The following is a 27,356-nucleotide window of genomic DNA, read 5'->3' as shown; positions in this document are numbered from 1 at the left end:
ACATGAATAATTCTTTATTTTTTTTTTACTCAAGAGAGAAAAGAGGCTTTAGCGCTTCCTTCCAATTCAAATGGGCACCAGCGGCGGACTGACCAATTGGACATGGTCCGAGGGAAAACTCTGCTGCCTGCACAAAATGTAGGGGGGCAAGGCGGACGGGACAAAACTCTGCTGCCTGGACCTACTGGGGGGGGGGGGGGGGGGGGAGTTGCACTCTACTGCCTACACCTACTGGGGGGGGGGGGGGAGAGAAGATCTGCTGCCTACACCTACTGGGGGGGGGGGGAACTCTGCTGCTTACACCCTACTGTGGGGGAACTCTGCTGCCTACACCTAATGTGAGGGGCTATCTACTATGTCCCTGCCTAGCTAATATAGGGACAAACTACCAAACTAATAGGAGGGCTACCTACATGGGGGCTTTTCATGCAAGGGGCAGCTATCTGAAGGATTTACCTACAGGGGGCATGACTACCTACCTGGGGGACATTAACTACCTGGGGGCATGATCTACTAGGGGCCACTACCTCCTGGGAACATTACCTACCTGTAACTTCCGTAAGCAACACCTTATTTTCTGTCCGCTAACACAAAATACTCTGATAGTGCCCCTCCCAAGACTAGACTCTGGATCCGCCACTGGGTGGAGGGGGTGCTGGCTACCTACTTACCTGGATGCCTACTTACCTACATACCTGGCTGCCAACCTACCTACCTACATATCGGGCTACCTAACAATGTACATACCTGGCCTTCATACATTGCTGCCTAACTATCTAGCTAGCTACCTACGTGGCTAGTCACCTACTTACATATCTGGCTTCCTGATCTACCTACCTAGTTACCTGTTTACCTACCTGCCCTTTTACTGTGCAGGACACCAAGGAGGGCATTATTACAGTTTGTGGCCTATAGATGGGGAGATTGTGTAGAGGAGGGGATGGCACTTAAAAAATGCAGAGTCTAACATGTTTGTCTTGCAGATGTTAAAAGATTGACATGGTCGATCTGGACAGAGAAGAAAAGGAAAGAGGATGCGGACGATCAGAAAAGAAATAATTGTGAGTGCCTAGATGTAACTAATCACTTCTATGGTCTTCAGATCCTGTGTACAGATGATATCTACCACCATATGTTCTTGTATATAATCATTTACATTGTATACAGATCTTTGTACAGCTGGGATCTACCACTATATGTTCTTGTATATGATCACTTATATTGTATACAGATCTCTGTACAGATGATATCTACTGCCATATCGTCCTGTATATGATCACTTATATTGTGTACAGATCTCTGTACAGCTGATATCTACCGCTATATGGGCACTGAATATAATCACTTATATCAGTATACAGATCCTGTATAGTATACTGGTCTGTGTATAATGGTTTTATTTAGTACAGTATGGTGGTATTATCCAGTTACTGTGTGGTGGTATATATTTACTCCTTGTATACCAGTATTATTGGTCATGCTAAATTATCTTACCTACCTTAAAGGGTTTCTTATATATAAAATTTAGTTTATTGTGTGTGCAGGGGTGGTGGAAGGATTTAGGTGGAATAGTGGCAGAAGTGTGGCCAGCGGCGGAGCATCGCAGGAGCCCTTGCTTTTTTTTGGACCGGGGGCCCTGAGTGTTGTCAGTCTGCCCCTAATGGGCACTGTCAGATTCAAAAACTTTTTATATGTTTTACATCTTGGCAAAACATTAACCTATCTAATATACTTCATAAGAAAATGTTATTTCCTTTTTAAGGAAATCATGGCTTATTTAAAAAAAAAAAAAAAACTAGAGGTCTTCATACCATCCAGAACATAATCCAGCAGCATCATCTTTGTCCCAGCTGACTCACAGGCTGGGACAAAGTCTAGCACTCCTCTGTACTTACTCCTGTCCTGTCTATCAGACTCCTGTCTGGAAACAAAGAGGAGGGGGTTACAGAGCAGCCTGCAGTGATTGGATGAAAAGACCCAGCACAGTAGACTCAGGGAGGAAGTAAATGCATGTTAAGTGAGGACGGGCCCAGTGTTTGCCTTGGACACACCCCTTGGATGAATGAGCAGCAGAATAGAGGGACTTCTAAGTGAAATACAAAAGCTAGACACATAAAAAAAGACATGTAAAGCATCTGCATGACCTAGTGATATATTTTTCTGTGATATCACAGGTATATAAGTACAAGTGTGGGAGCTCTACGTAAAATATTAGAGACCTAAACCGAGGATACTGCGTTGCACATACCCGTGTGCCAAATATATACTGATATAAAAAATAGCAGTCCTACTAGGCTAGAAAGAAAATTTTTAATATGGCAGAATAAATAGAGAGAAATAAAAAAGAAAGGAAGTGTCTGATAAGATATAAAATATAATTACATTTATTGAATAATACTGTGAGGTCTGGGGCAGGGCCCTTGCCGGAGACAGCTCACTAAAATAGAATGGTAAAAGTTAGTTAGAAACATTTAAAACATGACGTTAAAATAGTATTGCACTTAAACGGTGGGACAATGGTGGGGGTTTATAGTCCAATGTTTGTAATAGGATATGTCCAATAAACAGTTTTTGCAGCGCTGGAGGCTCGCAGTTACGAGCCCACTGAGTATACTTGTATGCACAGTAGCGCTAAAGATCTATCCTCTATATTCCGACGGCACGGGGACAAAGTACAAGAGGAAAAATAGATCAAAGTCAGGCACTTAGTGTCTCTTACCGTCTCCGGCAAAAGCAGTCATATGCGCATAGCAGCGCTTAACGGTGATCCGGATTGATGCCTCTCAGCCCAGGCAGCACGGGGAAGGTGTAGGAGAGGTGAAGATGTCCGGTACAGATGGTTAGTGATTAGTCCTCTGGAAAAGGTAATGTTAGTTTGTAGCGTGTGGCAGCGCTGGAGGTCTTTGGTGTGGGATCCCTCTCTACTCCGACGGTGCGGGGAGAAGCAGAGAGGGCAGAAAAAGACCAATAGTGGTGGAAAAATAATCCAAATAGTCCCGACTTCTTGCGCAAAGGCAGTCTTGGCCAGACGCGTTTCGGGGAGCAGCGTCCCCTTTTTCAATGGTGGATATGCAAAGACTGTGACACACGCTACAAACTAACATTACCTTTTCCTTGGGACTACGTACTAACCATCTGTACCGGACATCTTCACCTTTCCTACACCTTCCCCGTGCTGCCGGGGCTGAGAGGCATCAATCCGGATCACCGTTAAGCGCTGCTATGCGCATATGACTGCTTTTGCCGGAGCCGGTAAGAGGCACTAAGTGCCTGACTTTGATCTATTTTTCCTCTTGTACTTTGTCCCCGTGCTGTCGGAATATAGAGGATAGATCTTTAGCGCTACTGTGCATACAAGTATACTCAGTGGGCTCGTAACTGCGAGCCTCCAGCGCTGCAAAAACTGTTTATTGGACATATCCTATTACAAACATTGGACTATAAACCCCCACCATTGTCCCACCGTTTAAGTGCAATACTATTTTAACGTCATGTTTTAAATGTTTATAACTAACTTTTACCATTCTATTTTAGTGAGCTGTCTGTGGCAAGGGCCCTGCCCCAGACCTCACAGTATTATTCAATAAATGTAATTATATTTGATATCACAGGTATGCTTTAACCTCGAGGATGAAAGGCATACCTGTACGCCCTTGTCCCGGCCCCCTTCTATGATGCGGGGTGGTCCTATTGCTAATGATGGACATCACCGGGCATTAACCTCTTGGACACTGCAATCAAAGTGGATTGCGGCATCTAAAATGTTAAACACTTCCTGGCTTCTCAGTGGTGCTGATCAGGACCACCATGGTGTCCCAATCAGCTGACAGGAGGTCGGGAGAGCCCTTACCTGCCTCCTCGCCGTTCGATCGGTAATCCAAAGCTCCAGGCAGCATGCTGGAGCAATGGAGCACCGATAACACTGATCAATGCTATGCTATGGCATTGAACAGTGTACGCAATCTGAAGATTGCACATAATAGTCCCCTATGGGGACTATAAAATTGTTTTAAAAAAAAGTTGATAAGTGATTTAACCCCTTCCCTAATAAAAGTACTAAAATACTGTTTGTGCACCCTTAGCTGTATCCGTTGGCATTACAAAATGGAATTTTTGAGCGGAATCCGGTGGAAAAATTCTTCTCGGAAATTCAATAGGATTCAGCTGCGCCATGCACATGGCAGAATTACCATGGAAAAAACCCTTATTCCAGCCTAAGAAATGCAGTTATCTATGGAGATGGCGCATTTCAGAGCAGTCTTAGCGCCGCATATTCTATTTGCGGAATGTCTGCCGGGGTTTTTGCTATGTGAACATGGCCTTACAGTGAGCAGCAGACTCCATTAAATTCTAATGCCGAACGGAGGTTCTAGTGACTCAGTTCGGAATTCATGCACTATTTTAAGTAGGCTCAAAAGCGCGGGATCCAACACTTTTGAGATTAGTGCATTAGTCCTGAATGGAGTCACTAGGCGACACATAGAAATCAATGGGGCCACTGCTCCCGGTCACAGTATACGTTAGCATTCTGTTTTTTGCAGGATGCCGACGGATACAGATAAGGGTGGGTTCACACCACAATTTTGCTATACTTGTATGCAACCGCACAGAAAACCGTGCCCATAGACTTCCCATTCAAAACCGTATGCACCATATTGTACACGGTTGTCTCCATTTTTCAAACCATACTGTTTTTTACTTTTTTTCTGGACAGAAAACCGTGGCCCGGTTTTTGGCCGGATGAAAAACTGTATTAAACCGTATCCTTTTTTTTTTCTTTTCTTCTTTTTTAACATGGGAGTCAATGGGAACCGTACAGAACTGTATGTGCGTACAGTTCCATCCGGTTTTTGACTTTCCACTCTTTTTTTTTCTTGGAATTTCAATCAAACAAGTGAAACTTTATTCATAATGGAGTGAAAAGTTCAAAACCTATACTTTTTTTCCCGTAAAAAACGGATGCAACTGGACATCATTTTTCAACCGTATACAGATAAAAATGTGTACAATTTGGTGTTGTGAACCCACTCTAACAGGTGGGAAAACCTAGCGTGAACCTACCTTACACCTACCTACCCCTTCTTGAGCAGCAACTGCATTCAAAGGTAATGCAATGGAAAAAGTGGTGCAGTTGTCCATAGCAACCAACAGCATCGCCACTTAAATTTCTTTGAATAATGAGGGATGGCCTCTGGCAAACACTCCACTTTTTGCACTAGTTTTGATAAATCTTATGACTGGGGTAAAAAGAAAAGTATATGTTGTGTCAGTTTTGGAGGAGGCGGGAGGACACTGCAGAGCCCGCTGCACCTCACTGGATCCTCAGACACCTGTACAGAGCAATCACTGCAGCCAGCGCCGCGCGCTCTCTCCTTCCTGCCGTCAGACATAAGGTCACATGACCGGGGAGTCAGGTCCTCCCAGAGCACGGCGCAGGAGAAGAGCGGGGGAGCCGGGATATAGCCACCAAATGTCCGGGAGCCGCGCCTGAGCCTCACACAGCTCCGGATCCCGCTCCCCCGACAGCTGGGACGAGTCCCGGGAGGGGGGCCTCCTGCCTTATCAGGTGTCGCCACACGGTTCACCGGAGAGCAGCGTGCGGGTCATCCAGTGAGTCGGAGGGGCGGGGCCTGCGGGGCACACGGCGCTGTACATGTGAGTCACCGGCATCACCGGAGCTGTGCCCTGTCATCCGCCGGTCACCCGGATGCACCGGGAAAAGTTTAATTATTATTTTTGTATTCCATTTAAAGGGCTCCTGTATTTCTAATTGAGTAGAGTCCCTTCACTGACATGAAGCAGAGATCTGATGTGGTTACATCCATCCTAGCATGTGCCAGTATGGAGGGCTGACCACAGGGACCAATCTTCATCCTCTAAGCCAGTGTTTCCCAACCAGGGTGCCTCCAGCTGTTGCAAAACTACAACTCCCAGCATGCCCGGACAGCCGTTGGCTGTCCGGGCATGCTGGGAGTTGCAGTTTTGCAACAGCTGGAGGCACCCTGGTTGGGAAACACTGCTCTAAGCCACTGGTCTCGTAACTGTGGACCTCCAGCTTTTGCAAAACTATAACTCTGTCCGGGCATGCTGGGAGTTGTAGTAATGCAACACCTGGAGGTCTACATTTTGGGGACTACTAACCTAGATTGCAGGACTCCAAACTGGACCTCCAGCTGTTGCAAAACTACAACTCCCAGCATGTCCAGGCAGAGTAGTAGTAGTTGTACAATAGCTGGAGGTCCACAGCACTCAGGATGCAGTTTTAGTCTTGATGGTTTTTTTTTTTTTTTTTTCTACCCCCCCGCCCCCCCCCCCCCCCCCCCCCCCTTGGCATTTCTTACCCTCCCCCCAACCACCCCTGTTTTTATTTATTTTTTTTTATATTATTTATTGCAAGTCATGTGGTTCATCATATGACTCAAAAATGTTTGCAGAACAATTGGGGAGGACACCATTAAACGTGTCAGTGTTTAGGCTGCATTCACACCACGTTTTTGCAATACAGTTCCCGTATCAGGTTTTTGATGAAAAACTGATTCCTCAAAACTGGACTAAACTGTATCAAAACGTGTGTACAAATTTTAACCCGTATACAGTTAAAAAAACGTATACGGTTTAAAAAATGTCTGGTTGCATCCGTTTTTTAAGAAAAAAAAACGTATACGTTTTTAACTTTTCACTCCATTATGAATAAAGTTTCACTTGTTTGATTGAAATTCCAATAAAAAAAACTGTGGAAAGTAAAAAACCGTATGGTGAAAACTGGATGGAACCGTACGCACATACTGTTCTGTACGGTTCCCATTGACTCCCATGTTTCAAAAAAAAAAAAAAAAAACGTATACGGTTTAAGGCTGGGTTCACACTATGTTTTTGCCATACTGTTTTCAATCCGTTTTTCTAAAGAAAACCGAATGGCAAAAAAACGGATGGAACAGTATGGGAAAAAGTAAACCGTATGCGTTTATAAACAGTATACTGTTTTTAAAAGTGCATACAGTTCCGGACGAAAAACCGTGGTCGGCTACGGTTTTGGGTACGGGGAAAAAAACTGACCAAACTGTACAAGATGCAAAACGGACACAACCGGATGCATCTTTTGGCATACGGTTTTCAATACGGTTCCATATGGTTTTCACATTGAAAACGTATACGGGAAATGTATTGCAAAAATGTGGTGTGAACGCAGCCTTAAAACCACATTGCGATTTTCTTGACCTTTTTTTTTCTTCCTCCCATAGACGTATATCTGAGGGGGAAAAAAAAGGCCAACATTCCCTGGATAAACGCCATAGTCCTAGCATGCTGCGATTGGCCAAAAAAAGGGGGAAACACAGCTTAAGGCTATGTTCACACGGCGGAATTTCCGCAAAATAATTCAGCAGAAATTTACTGCACATTGGGGAAGATTTACCAAAACCTGTGCAGACAGGCAAAGTTGCCCATAGCAACCAATCAGATCGCTTCTTACATTCTTAAGGCCTCTGAAAAATGAAAGAAGCGATCTGATTGGTTGCTATGGGCAACTTTGCCTCTCCACAGGTTTTGGTAAATCTCCCGCATAATGTTCAATGGGATTGCGCTGTCCCATTCACACATTGGAAATTCTGCATACTGCTAAAATATACGACCTGTCTTTGATTTTGCGGAATTCTGTGGCAGAAAACACTTTTGAAGTCAATGGGGCTCACAGAAATTCGGACAGAATTCCCTTCAAATTCTGCAAATCTGCAGAAAATCCGCATTCTTCTTTTCAGCACAGAATATAAGTGGAATAGCAGACATTCTGACATGTGAACGTAGCCTTAGGCTGCATTCACACCACGTTTTTGCAATACATTTCCCGTCTATGTTTTCAATTTGAAAACCGTACGGAACCGTATTGAAAACCGTATGCATTGACTCTCCATTGAAAACCACATGCCAAAAGATGCATCCGCTTGTATCCGTTTTGCGTCTTGTACGGTTTTGTCTTTTTTTTTCCCTCATACCCAAAACAGTAGTCTTCCATGGTTTTTGTCCGGGTGAAAAACCGCATTGAAATCCTTTATTTTTATTTATTTTTTTACTTGGGAGTCAATGGGAATCGTACAGAACCCTATGTGCGTACGGTTCCATCCGGTTTTCACCATACGGTTTTTGACTTTGCAAATTTTTTTTTTTGGGAATTTTAATCAAACAAGTAAAACTTTATTCAAAATGGAGTGAAAAGTAAAAAGCTTTAAACTTTACCTCTTTAATTTTGCATGAATACTCAGAGCAAAAAAAAATAAAAAAAGTGCTTTAAATTCATTTATTTTGTTAAATTTTGCACAAAATTCACATGCAAAACCGCATTTTGCTTAAAAGAAAGCCCCATTCATTTCAATGGTCTTCCGAAGCTGACTTCTGCAAAAAATATGACATTATATTTTTTCGAAATGCAGAATTCTAGCTGTTGAATGTCCAAAGCGAAAATTCAGCAGTGTAAATGGGGCTCTGGAATCCCATTGAAGTTAATAGGCCTATAAACACATGCAGGATTTCCATGCGGAAATTCTGGCGTGTGAACATACGCCTTAGGCCAAGTTCACATGGCAGAATTTCTGCACTGAATTCTACATGGATTTCTGCATGGATTTATAGCCAATACACTTCAATTGGATTCTGCTGTCCCATTCACACTGCAGAATTGACTATAAATTCATGTAGAATTTAGTGCAGAAATTCTGCTGTATGAACCCAGCCTTAAAGCGTACCTGTCAGATCCAACAAAATAAATATATATATATTACTCAGTACGTAATCCTGAGCATGTACATCTGTAGATCTTAACTTTTATGTGTCTAGCACCTTTATTTTATTTTTTTATTACACTTATTGTAGCTCACTAGTATGAAATCCTCACCAAGGGAGGGGGCGTGGCCTCACTGTGCAGGTCTCCGCCCCCCTCCCTCAATACGCTGTCTTATCACATCTCACCTAGCATTAGCAAAACTACAACTCCCAGCATGTCCTCAATGTCAGGGCATGCTGGAAGTTGTAGTATTGCTAACCCTAGGGGAGATTTGAGCGGCGGTGGGCAGCTACGGGATTGGCGGCGGCCGGCAGCTATATTAGCGGCGGAGAGAGGGCTGAAAAGTGTGCGCCGCGATCCCGGGAGCTGCACCAGCTGACATCAGCTGTTCCCCCCCCCCCCCCCCCCTGTGCGTTCCTAGCGCCTACAGCATCAGCTGTTGTAAAACTACAACTCCCATCCTGCCCAGGCGGCTGAAGCTGCAGGTTTGAGGAACAATGATTTAAGGGCTGATTTACACAAGGTGAAAAAGTGCGGATTTTGAAGGGAACTGGTCATCAGATATTATCACATTTAACGTGTGGCAAAACATTATGGGGGAGATTTATCAAAACCTGTGCAAAAAATTAGCGATCTGATTGGTTACTATGGGCAACTTTACCTCTTCACAGGTTTTCATAAATTTCCCCTTATGTATGGTAAAATCTTCTTCCTTTACCATGTGTGGGAGACGTTCCTGCATAAATAGTCCCCTGGGCGGGGGGAGCCATCCTCTTCTAGTCCAGCTTTGCTCTGGCTGTCAATCATGCTGAGGAGGGGTGATTACAGCCCGAGAAGGTGGGACTAGGGCTTGGCGGTATGAGCTAATGTGTGTATCACAGTATTTTTGTAACTTTCAGCAGTTCCACCGTATAGAACAGTATTTCCTCCTCTCTCTCCCCCCCCCCCCAATTAATTATCAGCCCAGCGCTGCCCCCATTGGGGTAAATACTCACATGTCACCCGCTGCCCCGCATGGTAAACAAAATAAACTCACGCATGTTCCGACATCGGCCTTACGCTGGGGACGGGAACGTCGGGCAGCTGTCAGCCTATCACCGTCCGCAGCGATGTTCCGCCTAGGCCGCTGATAGGCTGAGCGCACTGTCATGTAAGGAACTCTGGGCGGCTTCTTACATGACAGGGGGCTCAGCCTATCAGCGGCCGAGGCAGAACATCGCTGCGGCCGGTGATAGGTTGACGGCTGTCCGATGTTCCATTCACTAGGAAGCAGATGAGGCCGATACCGGACCAACGGGAGGTAAGATAAAGTTTATTTTGTTTATTTTTTGCAGACCGGGCATAGGGATACCACACAATATAGAGCAGTGGTCTTCAACCTGCCGACCTCCAGATGTTGCAAAACTACAACTCCTGCATGCTGAGAGTTGTAGTTTTGCAACATCTGGAGGTCGGCAGGTTGAAGACCACTGGTATAGAGTGTCAGCGCCGGCGGCCGCAACAAACAGGAGGACGAGGAGGGCAGCGCATGCGGGTGACATGTGAGTAGTACCCTGATGGGGACAGTGCTGGACTAATAATTAATTGGGGGGGGGGGGGGGCAGAACAGTGCTCGCGGGCCACATATGATTAGTTCCCCGATGTGGGGACAGGGTAGCGCTGGGCTGATAATTCATTCATTCCCGAAGGGGAGGGGCCAAACCGGTATTGCGGTATGGGGGAAAATTCATATCGTGCAGCACAAAAATGTCGGTATTCGGTATGAACCGGTATACTGCCCAGCCCTAGGGGGAACAAGCAGAAGAGGTCTCCCCGCTCAGGGGAATACTTATGGGCCAGCGGGGGAAACTTTCAAACTTAAAGGGGTATTCCGCTGCTCAGTGTTTGGAACAAACTGTTCCGAACACTGGAGCTGGGGCCGGGAGCTCGTGACGTCATAGCCCTGCCCCCTCATGATGCCACACCCTGCCCCCTCAATGCAAGTCTATAGGAGGGGGCGTGACAGCAGTCACTACCTCTCCCATAGACTTGCATTGAGGGGGCGGGGCTATGACATCACCAGCTCCCAGCGCCAGCTCAGGCGTTCAGAACAAGTTTGTTCCAAACGCTGAGCAGCGGAGTACCCCTTTAATAGAATCACCATTGCTGCCGTAAGGAACATCTCCCACACATGTTAAGAATTAAGATTTTACCATATATGACACCCCGACATGTGTTAAATGGGATAAAATCTGAGGACAGGTTCCCTTTAATGCACAAACCGTTCAAATTGATTTCAGTGGACGATGGCAAAAAGAAATGCATGGTTTAACAAAAAAAGTTTGCATTTCATTCCATGCAGAAACAAAGGTGTCTCTTTTCTGTACATTTCTGATTTAAAACCCCCATTCAGGTCAGCGAAAGTGTTACTGAAGAAAACCAAGTCAAAATTGACACCAAAATCGTCATTGTCAATTTAGTGCTGATATTAAAGGGGTACTCCGGCGGAAAACAATTTTTTTCTAATCAACTGGTACCAGAAAGTTATACAGATTTGTAAATAACTTCTATTAAATCTTAACCCTTCCAGTACTTATCAGCTGCATGCATTATTTCTCCCGTTACTATTTTCTGTCACAAAATAACGGGCTATAACGGGTTAAAACGGCTATTAGAAAAATCCCATAGACTATAAAGGGATTTTCTAACGGCCGTATAGGATTTTGTATCTGACGTTTTACAGCTGATTTTCATACGGAACTTCGTACGGATCTTTAAAATGGAGTAATTTTGTAGTGTGAAAGGGGCCTAAGGAGTTATGAAGTTCTTTTCTGTCTGACCACAGTGCTCTCTGCTGACACCTCTGTCCATATCAGGAACTGTCCAGAGCAGGAGAGGTTTGTTATGGGGATTTGCTCCTGCTTCCGACAGTTCCTAACACAGACAGAGGTGTCAGCAGAGAGCACTGTGGACAGAAAGAAAAGAACAACTCAACTTCCTCTGGTGCACACAGCAGCTGATAAGTACTGGAAGGATTAAGATTTCTTAATAGAAGTAATTTACAAATCTGCTAACTTTTTGGCAAGAGTTGGTTTAAAAAAAAACAAAAAAACTATTTTCCACTGGAGTACCCCTTTTTAAAGGGGTACTTCACTGGAAAAAATTTTTTTTTTTTTTTAAACGTGGTGCCAGGAAGTTAAACAGATTTGTAAATTACTTATATATAAAAATCTTAATCCTTTCAGTACTTATGAGCTGCTGTATGCTCCAGAGGAAGTTGAGTTGTTCTTTTCTATCTGACCAAAGTGCTCTCTGCTGACACCTCTGTCCATGTCAGGAACTGCCCAGAGTAGGAGCAAATCCCCATAGCAAACCTCTCCTGCTCTGGACAGTTCCTGAAATGGACAGAGGTATCAGCAGAGAGCACTGTGGTCAGGCAGAAAGGAAATTCAAAAAGGAAAGAAATTCCCCTGTAGTATTCAGCAGCTGATAAGTACTGGAAGGATTGGAATTTTTTAATAGAAGTAAATTACAAATATGTCTTAACCTTCTGGCACCAGTTGATTTAAAAGAAAATATTCCAGCGGAGTACCCCTTTAAGGTGGAATCCTTAGCATGTTTTTTATTTATTTATTTATTTATTTATTTATTTTTGCTTGTGTGAATGTGACCGTAAGTTATCCCCGTCATTTAAGAAAACTTTTGACATGTCGTAGAGATATATCAGAAGTAATGATCGGTCGGGGTCTGAGGTTTTATATCCCGGCCAAACAGAACAAGTGGGGAGAAGTGCACACTTTAAAGGGGACTCCGGTGGACAATTAAAAAAAAAAAAAATGTTTTTAATCACCAGAAAGTTAGATTTGTAAATTACTTAAAAATTCTTAATCCTTCCAGTACTTATTAGTGGCTGTACTACAGAGGAAATTCTTTTCTCTTGGGATTTTTTTTTCTGTCACGACCACAGTACTCTCTGCTGACAAAAAAAAAAGTAATTTACAATTTTTTTTTTAACTTTCTGGCATCGGTTGATTAAAAAAAAAACAAAAAAAAAATAAAAAAAGGTTTCCACCGAAGTACCCCTGTTAACTCATTCACTCCCTGGCTCGCTGCGATCTGTCCTGGTGCAGTAGACAGGCTCCATAGATTTATAATAGAGTCCGCCTCGTGCAACTGGATGGAGATTGTAGTATGTCAGGGAGTGGAGTGCACAACTGTATATTTCTCTAATTTTATACTTATGATCAATGCCCAAACCATGGGCAGGATAGGGGAGCATGAATTATTCTTAGCACATCTCCAGCCACATGTAAAATACTTTGGAGGAGATTTATGAAAACCTGGGCAGAGGAAAAGTTGCCCAGTTGCTCACAGTATCCAATCAGATCGCTTCTTTCATTTTTAAGGCCTCTGCAAAATTGCAAAATGAAAGAAGCAATCTGATTGGTTGCTATGGGCAACTGGGCAATGTTTGCTCTGCACTGGTTTTGATAAATCTCCCCATTTGTCCCCAAATTACCCATTTGAATGCTTGCATGAAGAAAAAAATGTAAGTAACACTGGTGGTTTGTTAGTATGCCGCTTTGGTCACAGCGCAACGTCATATTTTGTTACAATATTATTTTAACTATTGTATGCAAGGTGTAGGATGAAATGGCACTGTCCGGACTGTACTCAATGGGTAATGGCTGTGATAAATACTTCAAGGAGATCGGGTAGGCAGACATATATTGGGGGTGCAGGTTTAACAGGAAAAGTCCAATAATAAGTACATTTGTAGAGGAAAAACCGCACTCACCCACATTGGATGTGCTGCAAACAAGAAGAATTTATTCAACCGGGTGTAAGAGTCCGGAACAGGTGGAGGAGAAAAAAATGCAACTAGTTTTGCTCCCTAGGGAGCTTTATCCAGCTAATGTGCCACATTAGCTGGATAAAGCTCCCTAGGGAGCGAAACTAGTTGCATTTTTTTCTCTTCCACGTCCTTCACCTGTTCCGGACTCTTAGGCTAGGTTCAGACTACGGAATTTCCGCCGGAATTTTCGCTTTGAAATTTCCGGCAGAAATTCCGCTTACTATAATGCATAGTGTAGTGAATGGTTTTCCGTTCACAAATTCACACTTCGGAATTTGTGAAGCGGAAAATCTGGATGAAAAATCCGCTAGAAAAAATCCGCCTTTTTTTAATGAGAGTACCCATTTAAAGGAAACCGGTCACCCTTTCACCCACACTAAACCCAATACACCAGGTTATAGTGTGAACAGGATGCGGGGTCTCTGACTCACATACGTATGTGCAGTTTGGCACCCGGTCCCTCTGAAGATCTTCTTCTTCTGTGAATTGTGCGCTGGAGGCGGGGCCGCCAGCTGGGCTTGAATATTTAAGGTCACTGATCATGTGAGCGCTCAGTAGGAACAAGTGCTCACATGACCAGTGACCATAAATACTCAAATCCAGCCGGCAGGCCCGTCAGTTAAAAGAAGAGAGAGGATATTCAGAGGGTCCAGGCGCCGGAATGCAGGTATGTATATTGGTCAGAGACCCTGCATCGGTCTTCTGTTTACCCGCTTTATAACCTGGTGTATCGGGTTTGGTGTGGGTGAACGGGTGACCATTTTCACATAACTATCCTGCAGTTTCTCATGACTCAGGCAGCTCTGGGAGGTGATTCTGAGGAGCTACAGTACATCATTTTTTTTTTTTATTACTGGCAGGAAAATTCACCACGAAAACAGGGTAGAGCATTATGCAAAAAAAAAAATGTTAACGTTTTTTTTTTTAAACTGGAATGTTTTTTCAGCCTCCTTTTTTAAAAAATAAAAAAAATGTAAAAATAAAAGTTGACAAACTTTTGACTCTGCTTTAAAAAAGAAAAAAAAATGTTCAGCCTTTTTTTGTGGCAACAACAAAAGCTATAACTCAAAAATCATTGTTCTTTTGTTTTTATTTTTGTTGCAAAGGAGACATTTTTGAGGACCTTTCCTGAAATACATCCCAAAATATGTACTGATATATTTTAGAACCAATACGGTCCAAAAGAACAATTACAGATGTGAAATTAATGTGACTAGAAAATGAAGATTGTTTTCCCATTAAATTCAGTAGACTTCAATGTAGGTTAACTAGCGTTTTTTTGTTATTTTTTTTTTAGAATGAAACAGATGTTTTCAGGCTGTTTTTATATCTAAAAAAATGGAATTATCCAGGTTTGATAAAAAGTGCACTGGCTTACACTGCACCAAATCTATTAAAGGGGTATTCCAAGTTGGAACTCTCATTTCCTATGCACAGGATAGGGGACAAGTGTCAGATTGCTGGGAGTCCATCTGCTTTGACTCCCCATGATTTTGAGAAACATTTGGTGCCCAGAATCATTGTTTTGAATACAGTGGTGAGTCACGAGCTCCATATATTGTCTATTTAGCCGCCAAAGGTAGAGGAGCGCTGTACTCCGCCAACTCTGTCAATAGATAAGTGTTCCAACTTGAAAAAGGACATGCCTCTTAGTAAATTTGTTACGTCTTTGGCTGGCCATACCGAAGAGTGAAATCAAGGGCAGCTAGCTTAGCTTTCCACTGCAAATAACACCAGTTTTTGTCATTAATTATAGTCACTTTGCTAGGCCATGCCCCTTTGCGCTATGCCTTGCTCACTTTATTTTTAATTTTTATTAAAGTGTCTAAAGTATTTGATATAATTTGATACTCTAATATCTGCTATTGACACAATAGGACATACAGTAAACGTTGTGCGCCATGCATGCTACATCTGAGCCCTGTGTTTGGTGTACATACCGGGCCAGACATATCCATAGGGCATTGTTTCCCAACAGCCTTTGGCTGCCCAGGCATGCTGGGAATTGTAGTTTTGCAACAGCTGGAGGCACCCTGGTTGGGAAACACTGCCATCGGGCTTCATTTACTTGGGTGTGGGCATGCCTGTGCCAGCATAAGGGTATGTTCACACTGCAGAATCGCCGCCCAAAGATATTCCTGTTATGAGATTCCATCTGAGTGCATGCTGCCAAAATCCTTTGGTGCTCGGACTGCACAGACCTGTGCCCTCACCATTCACAGCAGTGTAATGGGTGCTTAAAGGGGTTCTCCACCATAAGGTGATTTTAGTACGTACCTGGCAGACAGTAATGGACATGCTTAGGAAGGATCTGCGCTTGTCTTGGAGCTAAATGGCTATGTTGTGAGATTACCATAACACACTGGCTAGCTTTTTGTGAACTAGTATTTCCTGTTTGACTTTTCTTTTTTTGACTACAAATCCCATAATTTCATTTTACTCCTTCCCACACATCAGCCACCCCACCCATTGAAACATAAATGAGCTGCATCCATTCAAAAGACCTGTGGTTTTCAATCAGGGTGCCTACAGCTGTTGCATTAGTTGCAGATTACTCTCTCTCCCACCAAGCGATCGCTCCACCCATTGAAGCAGACAGTCTCCCTGTCATCAGCTGACTAGTGAGTCTGGTCTCGGCCACTTTGCAACCTGGGAAAAATGTGAGACAACAGTCATTTTGTATGCTATTAAAAATAAATATTAGGGTGAAAATCACAGAAGAATTGTGAGAAAACCGTCACAGACGGGTACAGACACTATATTATGAACCACACTAACTCTACAGCCCCTGTAGCATAGTCAATAATTTTTTTTTCCTGGAATACCCATTAAATTTTCCGCTGCTGAAATTCTGCAGTGTGAATGGGTTAGGCTGGGTTCCCACCACGTTTTGTTAAATACGGTTCCCGTATACGGCTGGGTGGAGGGGGGGGGGGGGCTTAATCGCGGCGCCCGCACTCAGCCGTATTCGGGAACTGTATTTAATGTATGTCTATGAGCTGACCGGAGTGAACCGCAGCCTCCGGTCGGCTTTGTTTTCAGCCGTATGCGGTTTCCCGACCGTAGGCAAAACGCGGTCGACCACGTTTTTGCCTGCGGTTGGGAAACCACATATGGCCAAAAACGAAGCCGACCGGAGGCTGCGGTTCACTCCGGTCGGCTCATAGACATACATTAAATACAGTTCCCGAATACGGCTGAGTGCGGGCGCCGCGATTAAGCCCTGCCCCCTCCCAGCCGTATACGGGAACTGTATTTAACAAAACGTGGTGGGAACCCAGCCTTAGCAGAAGACCCATTCGCGCCAATGCAGTCAAAATTTTGCACGGAGATTCCGTAGTATGGACAATTCCAATTTGGTGGGAAACTCCCGTGCAGCGAAATCCCATTGCTGGCAACTGGATCCCGCTGCACAGTGCACACTACAACATTTTTGACACTGACATTTCGTGATCAGGTCAGTTTTACGTACCTGTAACAATACTGCAGAGCTGAATTCCCATTTACCTGTATTGGAGGCTAATTGTCAGGTGATATGGAAATCTGGGTTGGATCTGACACAAATGAACAAAGCCTATTAAAGGTCTCCTGTGTGATCAATTGTATGCTGTGATAGTAGTAATCATGACTTCTGTGATAACAAGCTATTAAAAATGTACTAAAAGGAAGAAAAAAGTTACCATAAACCTCAAGGCCAATATCAGATAAACCGATTCATGATGGATATAAATGAACCGTGCTTCAAATGTATGATGAAAAAAATATTACATTTATTAAAATACATATAATCAAAATAATAATAATAAACCTCCTTTCACAGGGCCCTTTGTGAGGAGGTAGATGTGATTATATATGACAGAATAATCGATTGTATTAAAATCACACCACTGCGCATATATTGTTCTATAATTCATTCTTCCGGCATTTGCTGGTTCAGAATAGTAATAATCTCACAGTCCGCAAGTTTAAGCAGCATGGGCATTTATACCAGAGTCCATGAGTTAGACACCAATAGTGAATATTTATGTATACCAGCCAGATGTAGTTAGACAGATATGTTGCTCCAAAGAAAATGGTGCCGTCAAGCACCCGTCCGAGCCGGAGTCTGTGTGCGCTGGGGTGTGCTTCTGCGGCTGGTCTGCTGGCCACAGACCCGATGATGTGATGTTGGAAGAGGCAGCTGACAGATTCCCGGTGGCCGGACCTCGTGGAGTTTCTTGGTGTCTGATGTCAGTAGCAGAAAAGGTGGGCTGGATAGGTGAAGACTGCGGCTGTTGTAAGCAGTGGATGTCGGACTTTCAGTTTTCATTGGTGGACATCTCAAACGGCATTGGTGCGTTATTGATGCGTTAAATATAGATTCTTGACTACTTAGTATATATCAGGATTTAAAACATATCCGTATTATACAGTTAATCCATTTCTGCTTTTTGACAGCGTGCTTTAATTTGTTCTAATTGTAATTACATATGTATAAAAGGAACCATTGGCTTCATTGATGTATATTTCTACAGAGGAAAGGGTCGTTGCTATATTTAAGTACCCTGAAACACTTCTAGAATCTATATTAAAGGACATGTCCGGTGCTCACTTTTCTTATTGTATCCGTTCCGGGCTGCAAAAAAAAAGAAAATAAGCTTTCTCTTACCTGCCTACGTGCCCCCGGAGCTCCGGTACAGGTGTCCGGTCCCCGGGCTGTATTCTTCTTACTTCCTGTTAGCCCGGCACGTCACACGAAGCTTTAGCCTATCACCGGCCGAGGCGGGACATCGCTGCGGCTGGTGATGTGTTGAAGCTCCGTGTGACGTGCCGGGCTAACAGGAAGTAAGAAGAATACAGCCCGGGGACCGAACACCTGTACTGAAGCATCGGGGGAGCCTAGGCAGGTAAGAGAAAATTAGTTTTTTAAGCCCGGAACAGATAAAATAAGAAAAGTGAGCACCGGACATCTCTTAACGCACCACTGACGTTTGAGATGTCCACCAATGAAAACTGAAAGTCCGACATCCACTGCTTACAACAGCCACAGTCTTCACCTATCCAGCCCACCTTTTCTGCTACTGACGTTGGATGCCAAGAAACTCCACGAGGTCCGGCCACCGGGAATCTGTCAGCTGCCAATTCCAACATCACAGCGGCATTCATCGGGTCTGTGGCAGGCAGAAGCGCATGCCAGCGCTTGCACTCAGCGCACACAGACTCCGGCTCGGACGGGTGCTTGCCAACACCAGTTTCTTTGGAGCAGCATATAACATAACAACTACATCTGGCTGGTGTGTGTGTGTGTGTGTGTGTGTGTGTGTATATATATATTAGGGGTGTGAATCGCCAAGAATTTGGCGATTCGATTCGAATCGCGATACCAGTGTGGCGATTCGATATATCGCGATACCGTCTAGGTGACGATACATCGCGATATATCGCCCACCTGGGAGCATTCATAGATCCCAATAGACGCCGCTGTCAGCTTTGACAGCGGCGATCTAGTACTCCGGTGCTGCAAAATAAAATAAAACACACTTTATCTTACCTGCCAACGAGCCCCCGGAGCTCCGGTACAGGTGTTGGGTCCCCGGGCTGTATTCTTCTTACTTCCTGTTAGTCCGGCACGTCACATGGAGCTTCAGCCTATCACCAGCGGAGGCGGGACATCGCTGCGGCTGGTGATAGGCTGAAGCTCCATGTGACGTGCCGGACTAACAGGAAGTAAGAAGAATACAGCCCGGGGACCCAACACCTGTACCGGAGCTCCGCGGGCTCGTTGGCAGGTAAGAAAAGTGCGTTTTATTAAAAATTCCACATCCCTAAAAGAATCGATTCAAAAATATTTTGAATCGATTCTGTATCGGCAAATGAAAAATCGCGATTATCGCGAGAATCGATTTTTTCTTACATCCCTAGTGTATATATATATATATATATATATATATATATATATATATATATTCACTATTGGTGTCTAACTCATGGACTCGAGTATACATTCCCATGCTGCCTAAACTTGCGGACTGTGAGATTATTAGTATTCTGAACTGGCAAATGCCGGACTAATGAATTATACAACAATATATGTAGTGTGTGATTTTAATACAATCAATTGATTATTCTGTCATATATATCACATCTACCTCCTCACAAGGGCCCCGTGAAAGGAGGTTTATTATTATTTTGATTAGTATATGAATTTTAACCCCTTAACGACCACAGACGTAAATGTATGTCCTGGTTTGGCGGTACTTGGCGCACCTCGCGTCATACACAGCAAGTTCCAGCTTCTATCAGCAGCTGGGGACCCGCCGGTAATGTCCGATATCCGCGATCGCGGATGTCCGCCATTAACCCCTCAGATGCCGTGAACAGTACAGATCACGGCATCTGGGGCAATGCGCAAGTTAGCATGGATGGTCGGATCGCCCGCAGCGCTGCCGCGGCAATTCCATCATTTGTAATGGTGGACGGAGCTCCCCTCACCTGCCTCCGTACATCTCCTGCTCTGGTCTGCGATCGAGCAGACCAGAGCAGAAGATAGCCGATAATACTGATCAGTGCTATGTCCTATGCATAGCACTGAACAGAATTAGCAATCAAATAATTGCTATAGATAGTCCCCTATGGGGACCTAAAAAGTGTAAAATAAAAGTTGAAAAATGTAAAAAAAGTGAAAAATCCCCTCCCCCAATAAAAATAAAAATTGTCAGTTTTTCTCATTTTACCCCCAAAAAGCGTAATTTTTTTTTTATAAACCTAATTGGTATCGCCGTGTGTGTAAATGTCTGAACGATCAAAATATAATGTTAATGATCCCGTACGGTGAACGGCGTAAACGTAAAAAATAAGTCCAAAAATGGTGCTTTTTTTTTTTTTTTTGTCCCATTTTATTCCCCCAAATTTTTTATAAAAAATTATCTAAAAGTTTTGTATAGGCAAATGTGGTATCGATTAAAAAGTACAGATGACTATGCAAAAAATTAGCCCTCATACCGCCCTATATACGGAAAAATGAAAAAGTTATAGGTGGTCAAAATAAGGCGATTTTAGATTACTGATTTTGTACAAAAAGTTTTCGATATTTTTTTTTTTTTTTTTTTGGCGGTATAAAAATATAAAAGTATCTAGTCATGGGTATCATTTTAATCATATTGACCCACAAAATAAAGACATGTCATTTCTACCGTAAAGTGTACAGTGTGAAAACAAAACCCTCCAAAATGTGCAAAACAGTGGTTTTCATTTAAATTCCCTCCCTAAAAAATTTTTTTTTTGGGGGGGGGGGGGGTTTGCTGTACATTTTCTGGTAAAATGAGAGGTTTCATTATAAAGTACTATTGGTCATGCAAAAAAAAAAAAAGCCCTTATATGGGTCTATAGATGGAAATATAAAAGGGTTATGAATTTTAGACGGCGGGAGGAAAAAACGAAAATGCAAAAATAAAATTGGCCTGGTCCTTAAGGTTAAAATGGGCTTGGTCCTTAAGGGGTTAATACATTTTTATTATCATACATTTGAAGCACGGTTCATTTATATCCATCATGTATCTGTTTATCTGATATTGGCCTTGAGGTATATGGTTACTTTTTTCTTCCTTTTACTAATTTATCTCACACCTAAGGTGTAGGTGTCCAATCATATTACACCTCAGCCAATTAATTGTGAGCTGCATTTATCATTTTCTATTTCAGATAAAAATTACCCTGATCTATTAGGAAATTACTGGAAATGTTTTTACCTTATTTTTTTCTTCTCCATCTCAGGTCACAATCGTGACATGGCAGTGTTACAGTGAGTCACATTCATCATAGTATCGAGGATTTTCAGTGGATGAATAGGTATTTACAACTTCATTTTGTTTAAAGTTTTTTCAATTCACTGCTTTATACATTCATAATATTAAAGAGTTATTCCTGGAAAAAGCTTTTTTTTTTTTAAACAGATTTAAAAATTACTTCTATTAAAAAAAATCTTAATCCTTCCAATAATCAGCTGCTTAAGTTGAGTTGTTCTTTTCTGTCTGGCAACAGTGCTCTATGCTGACATCTCTGCTTGTTTCGGGAACTGCACAGAGTAGAAGAGGTTTGCTATGGGGATTTGCTTCTACTCTGGACAGTTCCCGAGACAGGTGTCATCAGAGAGCACTTAGAAAAGAACAACTTAAAGGGGTATTCCAGGCCCAAACTTTTTTTTGTATATCAACTGGCTCCGGAAAGGTAAACAGATTTGTAAATTACTTCTATTAAAAAATCTTAATCCTTCCAATAGTTATTAGCTTCTGAAGTTGAGTTGTTGTTTTCTGTCTAACTGCTTTCTGATGACTCATGTCCCGGGAGCTGTCCAGCTCCTATGGGGATATTCTCCCATCATGCACAGCTCCCGGGACGTGACCTCATCATTGAGCAGTTAGACAGAAAACTTCAGAAGCTAATAACTATTGGAAGGATTAAGATTTTTTAATAGAAGTAATTTACAAATTAAGTAATTTACAAACTTTCCGGAGCCAGTTGATATATAAAAAAAAGTTTTTGCCTGGAATACCCCTTTAACTTCAGCAGCTCATAAGTACTGAAAGGATTAACATTTATTAATAGAAGTAATTTACAATTCTGTTTAACTTTCTGGAGCCAGTTGATATATATAAAAAAAATATATATTTCTTGGATAACACCTTTTTAAAGGACATGTCCGGCGCGCACTTTTCTCATTTCATCCGGTCCGGGCTGGAAAAAAAACAAACTTTCTCTTGCCTGCCAACGAGCCCCCGGAGCTCCGGTACACTCCAGTACAGGTGTTTGGTCCCCGGGCTGTATTCTTCTTACTTCCTGTTAGCCCGGCACGTCACACGGAGCTTCAGCCTATCACCGGCCGAGGCGGGACATCGCTGCTTGTTGGCAGGTAAGAGAAAATTTTTTTCTTTTTTTTTTTTTTTTTTTTTCAGCCCGGACCGGATGAAATGAGAAAAGGGGATAAGACGTCAGATTGCCGCGGTCCCGCTGCTGGGGACCCCTGGGATCCCTGCTGCGGCACCGCGCTATCATTACAGCACAGAGCGAGTTCGCTCTGCACGTAATGATGGGCGGTACAGGGGCCGGAGCATTGTTACGTCACGGCTCCACCCCTCGTGATGTCACGGCCCGCCCCTTTCAATACAAGTCTATGGGAGGGGGCGTGGCGGTTGTCACGCCCCCTCCCATAGACTTGCATTAAGGGGACGGGCCGTGATGTCACGAGGGGCGGCGCCATGACGTCACGCTGCTCCGTCCCCCGTATCGCCCGTCATTACGCACAGAGCGAACTCGCTCTGTGCTGTAATGATAGCGGGGTACCGCAGCAGGGATCCCGGGGGTCCCCAGCAGCTGGACCGCGGCGTAATGACATCTTATCCCCTATCCTTTGGATAGGGGATAAGATGACTAGGGGCGGAATACCCCTTTAAAGCATACCTGTCAGATCTCCCACACCTTTTTATATGTTGCTCAGTACCTCATCCTGATCATGTACATCAACTTTTTATGTATCTACGACCTATATTTTTCTCAGAATTACATTTTATTTACTTGCCATCATTTGCTCAGTGAGGTTTCTGTCGATGCAGAGGTGTGAGGTGTGTCCCTCTCTTCTCCTCACTGTAATGACTCCTCTCCCTCCTCCCCTCCCTCACTCTGCTCTGTTAATCACTCATGGAGTCCATGACATGTTGATGACCACTGGACACTGCAGGACTGGCAGGGGGACCCCTAGTGGCCAATTTTTTTGCTTTTTTTCAGTACGAAATAATGAAATAATGAAAGCAATTGCAAAACATATTAGCCCTCATTTACTTAGAATGGAGCATTTATCTTGGAGTGATTTCAGGTTTACTCCGTGTATTTTTCACCCTGATTTACTAATCTGTCGCACGCTAATTTCATTTTGTGTCGAACGGGTTGAATTTTGTGTTGCACGCAAAATTGTGTGAAAGGGAATGGCCATAATTGATCAGTAATTATATTCTTTTGATGGATGGGGCTGCTGTGATTAAACTTATTTTTGGTTGTAATGTACCCTGAAACCTGTTGAATTGTAATTGAGAAAACATAAAAATATATTAATTACAATAAATATAATCCTGATTGTGATGTTTCATGTACAAATTTTAATTATAAACTAAAAGGTTAATAAGAAATAAAAATAGGTAATTAACAGATATAATTAAATACATTTCCAAAAAAGGACCAGAGTGTTTTTTGAACATCTGACCACTGTCTCTTTAAACATTAATAACTCTTAAATGCTTTTACTTATCATTCTGATTCCGAGATTGTTTTTTTCGTGACATATTCTACTTTAACATGGTGGTAAATTTTTGTGGTAACTTGCATCCTTTCTTGGTGAAAAATCCCCAAATTTGACAAGAATAGCAGCAAAGTGAAGGAGAAAATTCACAATCTTCATTTTTTACACTCGCATGTTCTTGTAGACCCAATTTTTTAATTTTTACAAGCGGTAAAAGGAGAAAATGTATACTTGTATTTGTAGCCCAATTTCTCTCGAGTAAGCACATACCTCGTGTCTATGTAAATTTTTCGGCGGGCGCAGTAGAGGGCTCAGAAGGGAAGGAGCGACAAGGGGATTTTGGAGAGTACGTTTTTCAGAAATGGTTTTTGGGGGGCATGTTGCATTTAGGAAGCCCCTATGGTGCCAGAACAGCAAAAAAAGAACACATGGCATACCATTTTGGAACCTAGACCCCTTGAGGAACGTAACAAGGAATAAAGTGAGCCCTAATACCCCACAGGGGTTTCACGACTTTTGCATGTGTAAAAAAAAAAAAATTTTTTCACTAAAATGTGTTTCCCCCCAAATTTCACATTTTTGCAAATTTGTAACCCCATCTCTTCTGAATATGGAGCTACCCCATAAGTTGACCTGAAGTGCACTACGGGTGAACTACAATGCTCAGAAGAGATGGAGTCATATTTGGCTTTTTGAGAGCAAATTTTGCTCGGGGGGCATGTCACATTTAGGAAGCCCCTATGGTGCCAGGACAGCAAAAAAAAAACCCACGTGGAATACTATTTCGGAAACTACAGCCGTCAAGGAACATAACAAGGGGTACAGCGAGTCTTAACACCCCACAGGTGTTTGATAAATATTCATGAAGTGGGAAGTGAAAATGAAAAATTGGATTTTTTACACTAAAATGCTGGGGTTACCCCAAATTTTTCATTTTCATAAGTGGTAAAAGAAGAAAATGTCACCGTAAGTTTGTAAATACATTTGGAGTAAGGACATACCTCAAGTCTGGCCGTAAACAGCTTGCACACTGGTCTGAGAGGAGCAGGTCGCATTCAGGGGCCTTGAGCTTCTGCTTTGCGGCCTATGGAGCCAGAACAGTGGGACCCCCCCCCCCCCCCCCTCAAGGGGCATTACATGGGGTAAATAACTGGGGTACACTAACTAAAATGGGGTACAGTGGGACATAAAATTGTAAAACAGGTTATGTTCCCAGAATGATGACCCAGAGCATAGCCAAAACTAAAAAATATGCCCGCCCCAAACCCTATGCTCTGAATCATCATTCTGGGAATGTGATGTGTGTGGCCGTCCCTAACCTGTTGCCTCAAATGCGCACCCCGCTCAGGTGGAGAGAGAGCGCTGCGCATTTGAGGCAACAAAAAAAGTCCCCAATGATAGTGACTCAGTGACCCATGACCCAGAGAAAAAAAATACCCCCAGAGGTCTTATCAGTTTTTTTTTTTTTTTTTTTTAGATTTGTTTTTTTGGGCAATTTAGTGGTTTTATGGTGTTAAAATTTGGTATGTACTCTGGACTTGGTACATTGGGGTCAAATTATGGAAAATTAAATTGAAAAGGGAAAATTTAGTACTGCATGGAAGTGTGATACTCCCTGAAGCAGTTTTTAATGCAGAGGCCCGGATGATCAGGGCAAGTATCACATTGAGTGGTGGTGTCCTTCCAAATCCCCCTCCTGTTACACACTCTGCGTTTTTTCTGGGATCGTCCCTTCTTTCCAGTGTGGGGACCTCACCTGGAAAGTGTTGGCCTGGGACGATCCTGGCACCTATAACTCCAGTTCCTTGGGAAGTCCGACCTGCTCTTTCCCGGTCGCCAAAGATCAGGACCTTTAGGACTTCTTCTTGGAACTGGAGGAATGTCCCTGTGTTGCCAGCGTACTGGGACAGTACAAAAGCGTTGTACATGGCAACCTGTACCAAGTAGACCGCAACTTTTTCGTACGATACCCGTGTTTTCCGCATGGCCATGTATGGCTTGAGGACTTGATCAGAAAGATCAACTCTCCCCCCCCCCCATATACCGATTGTAGTCCAGAATACAATCGGGCTTGAGGACCGGTGTTGTGGTACTTCGCACAGGGACAGGTGAGCTGCCGTTACCATGAATAGTGGTTAGCATAAGGACATCCCTCTTATCCTTATACCTGACCAGCAACAGGTTTTCATGGGTAAGGGCACGGGACTCACCCTTGGGAATAGGTGTCTGGATCAAAGTTTCTCCACACGGTCCCACAAGCGGACGTGGATCTGGCGGCAAGGGATGTGAAGAGAGGGATGCTGGTATAAAAGTGGTCCACCTACACGTGGTAACCCTTATCCAGCAATGGGTGCACAAGCTCCCAAACTATTTTCCCGCTAACACCCAGAGTGGGGGAACAATATGGGGGTTCAATACGGGAATCTCATCCCTCATACACTCTAAACTGGAGTGTACCCGGAGGTACTCTCACAAAGGTTATAGAGCTTAACGCAATACCGCGCCCGCTTCGAGGGAATATACTGGCGGAAGATGAGTCTCTCCTTAAAACTGATAAGAGACTCATCAACCGAGAGCTCCCTGAGGGGTACGTAGTGTGTGTGTGTGTGTGGGGGGGGGGGGGTTGTAATTGGTGTAACTAACTGTATGGGGGTGGGGAAAAAAGCGCTGCAGCCAAAAATAAAAAAAAAATGGCCAAATGCCACACTAAAAAAAATTGTGGCGGACCCTTAAGGTCCTATTAGGGGGTCAGGGGGGTTAAAATGTTTTCACTTTTTTTTTTACACTTTTTTTTTTAACTTTATTTTACTGGTTAACCCTACCTGTCCCTGGGGCTGTACTCTCTCCCTGCTCTAAGGGGGGTCTTCCTTTGTGAGGGGCTCCGATCTTCACAGAGGGGGGGGGGGGGGGGTCGTCCCTGGCTCCTTCTCGCAGCTCTGGCCGCTGAATGAACTTGTGGAGCAAGCAGAGCCGCAAGAAGGGGCCGTTAACCCCTCCCCTGCCGGCTGCTATTGGCTGGACGATCGTCCAGCCAATAGCAGCGATCCTGGGGGGTGACAAAATCGCCACCTCCCCATAGATACAGAGGGTGATAGGGGGTGTATCCTACACCCCCGATCACCTTGTATCTCCGGGTCAGCGTGTCACACGTGACCCACATCACCGGAATAGCCGAAAATCGCAAGTGTGAATTCACTTGTGATTTTCGGCGATCGCCTACATGACCCCCCTGGGCATTGGCGCGGGGTGCCTGCTGATCGATATCAGCAGTCACCCCGGTCCGGTCCCTGCCCTACAGGTACGCCCTTGGTCCTTAAGTACCAGGGAGCAAAGGCGTACCTGTCCGCCCTTGGTCCTTAAGGGATTAAATAATATACAAAGGTCTATAAAAATGTTTTCAACATAAACATTCCATTTTAATTACTTTACCGACTGCTCAAAGGTGTGGGGTTTTGGTTTCAACAAACTCGCACGTTTTT

At 43.6% G+C, this 27,356-nt stretch overlaps 1 protein-coding gene across 5 annotated transcripts in view; it reads left to right on the top strand.

The window, feature by feature from the left end:
• Window positions 1-27,356, top strand: part of TLK1 (tousled like kinase 1) — a 462,887-nt gene that overhangs the window by 108,047 nt on the left and 327,484 nt on the right. Inside the window, exons 1-2 of one of the 5 annotated variants that reach the window (XM_056534352.1) lie at window positions 5,380-5,610; window positions 21,363-21,437. The exons of 1 other annotated variant lie outside the window; for it this stretch is intronic. The gene's annotated coding sequence lies outside the window, so the exon portion shown is untranslated. Of the gene's footprint in view, window positions 1-5,379; window positions 5,656-21,362; window positions 21,438-27,356 lie in introns of those variants that run through there. 3 more of the 5 variants (XM_056534349.1, XM_056534355.1, XM_056534350.1) reach the window with 3 other exon arrangements.

The sequence above is a fragment of the Hyla sarda genome, chromosome 8, assembly GCF_029499605.1.
Source record: "Hyla sarda isolate aHylSar1 chromosome 8, aHylSar1.hap1, whole genome shotgun sequence".
Taxonomy (NCBI): Eukaryota; Metazoa; Chordata; class Amphibia; order Anura; family Hylidae; genus Hyla; species Hyla sarda.
Note: the sequence above shows the minus strand (reverse complement) of the source record. Positions and strands in the feature narration are given on the sequence as shown.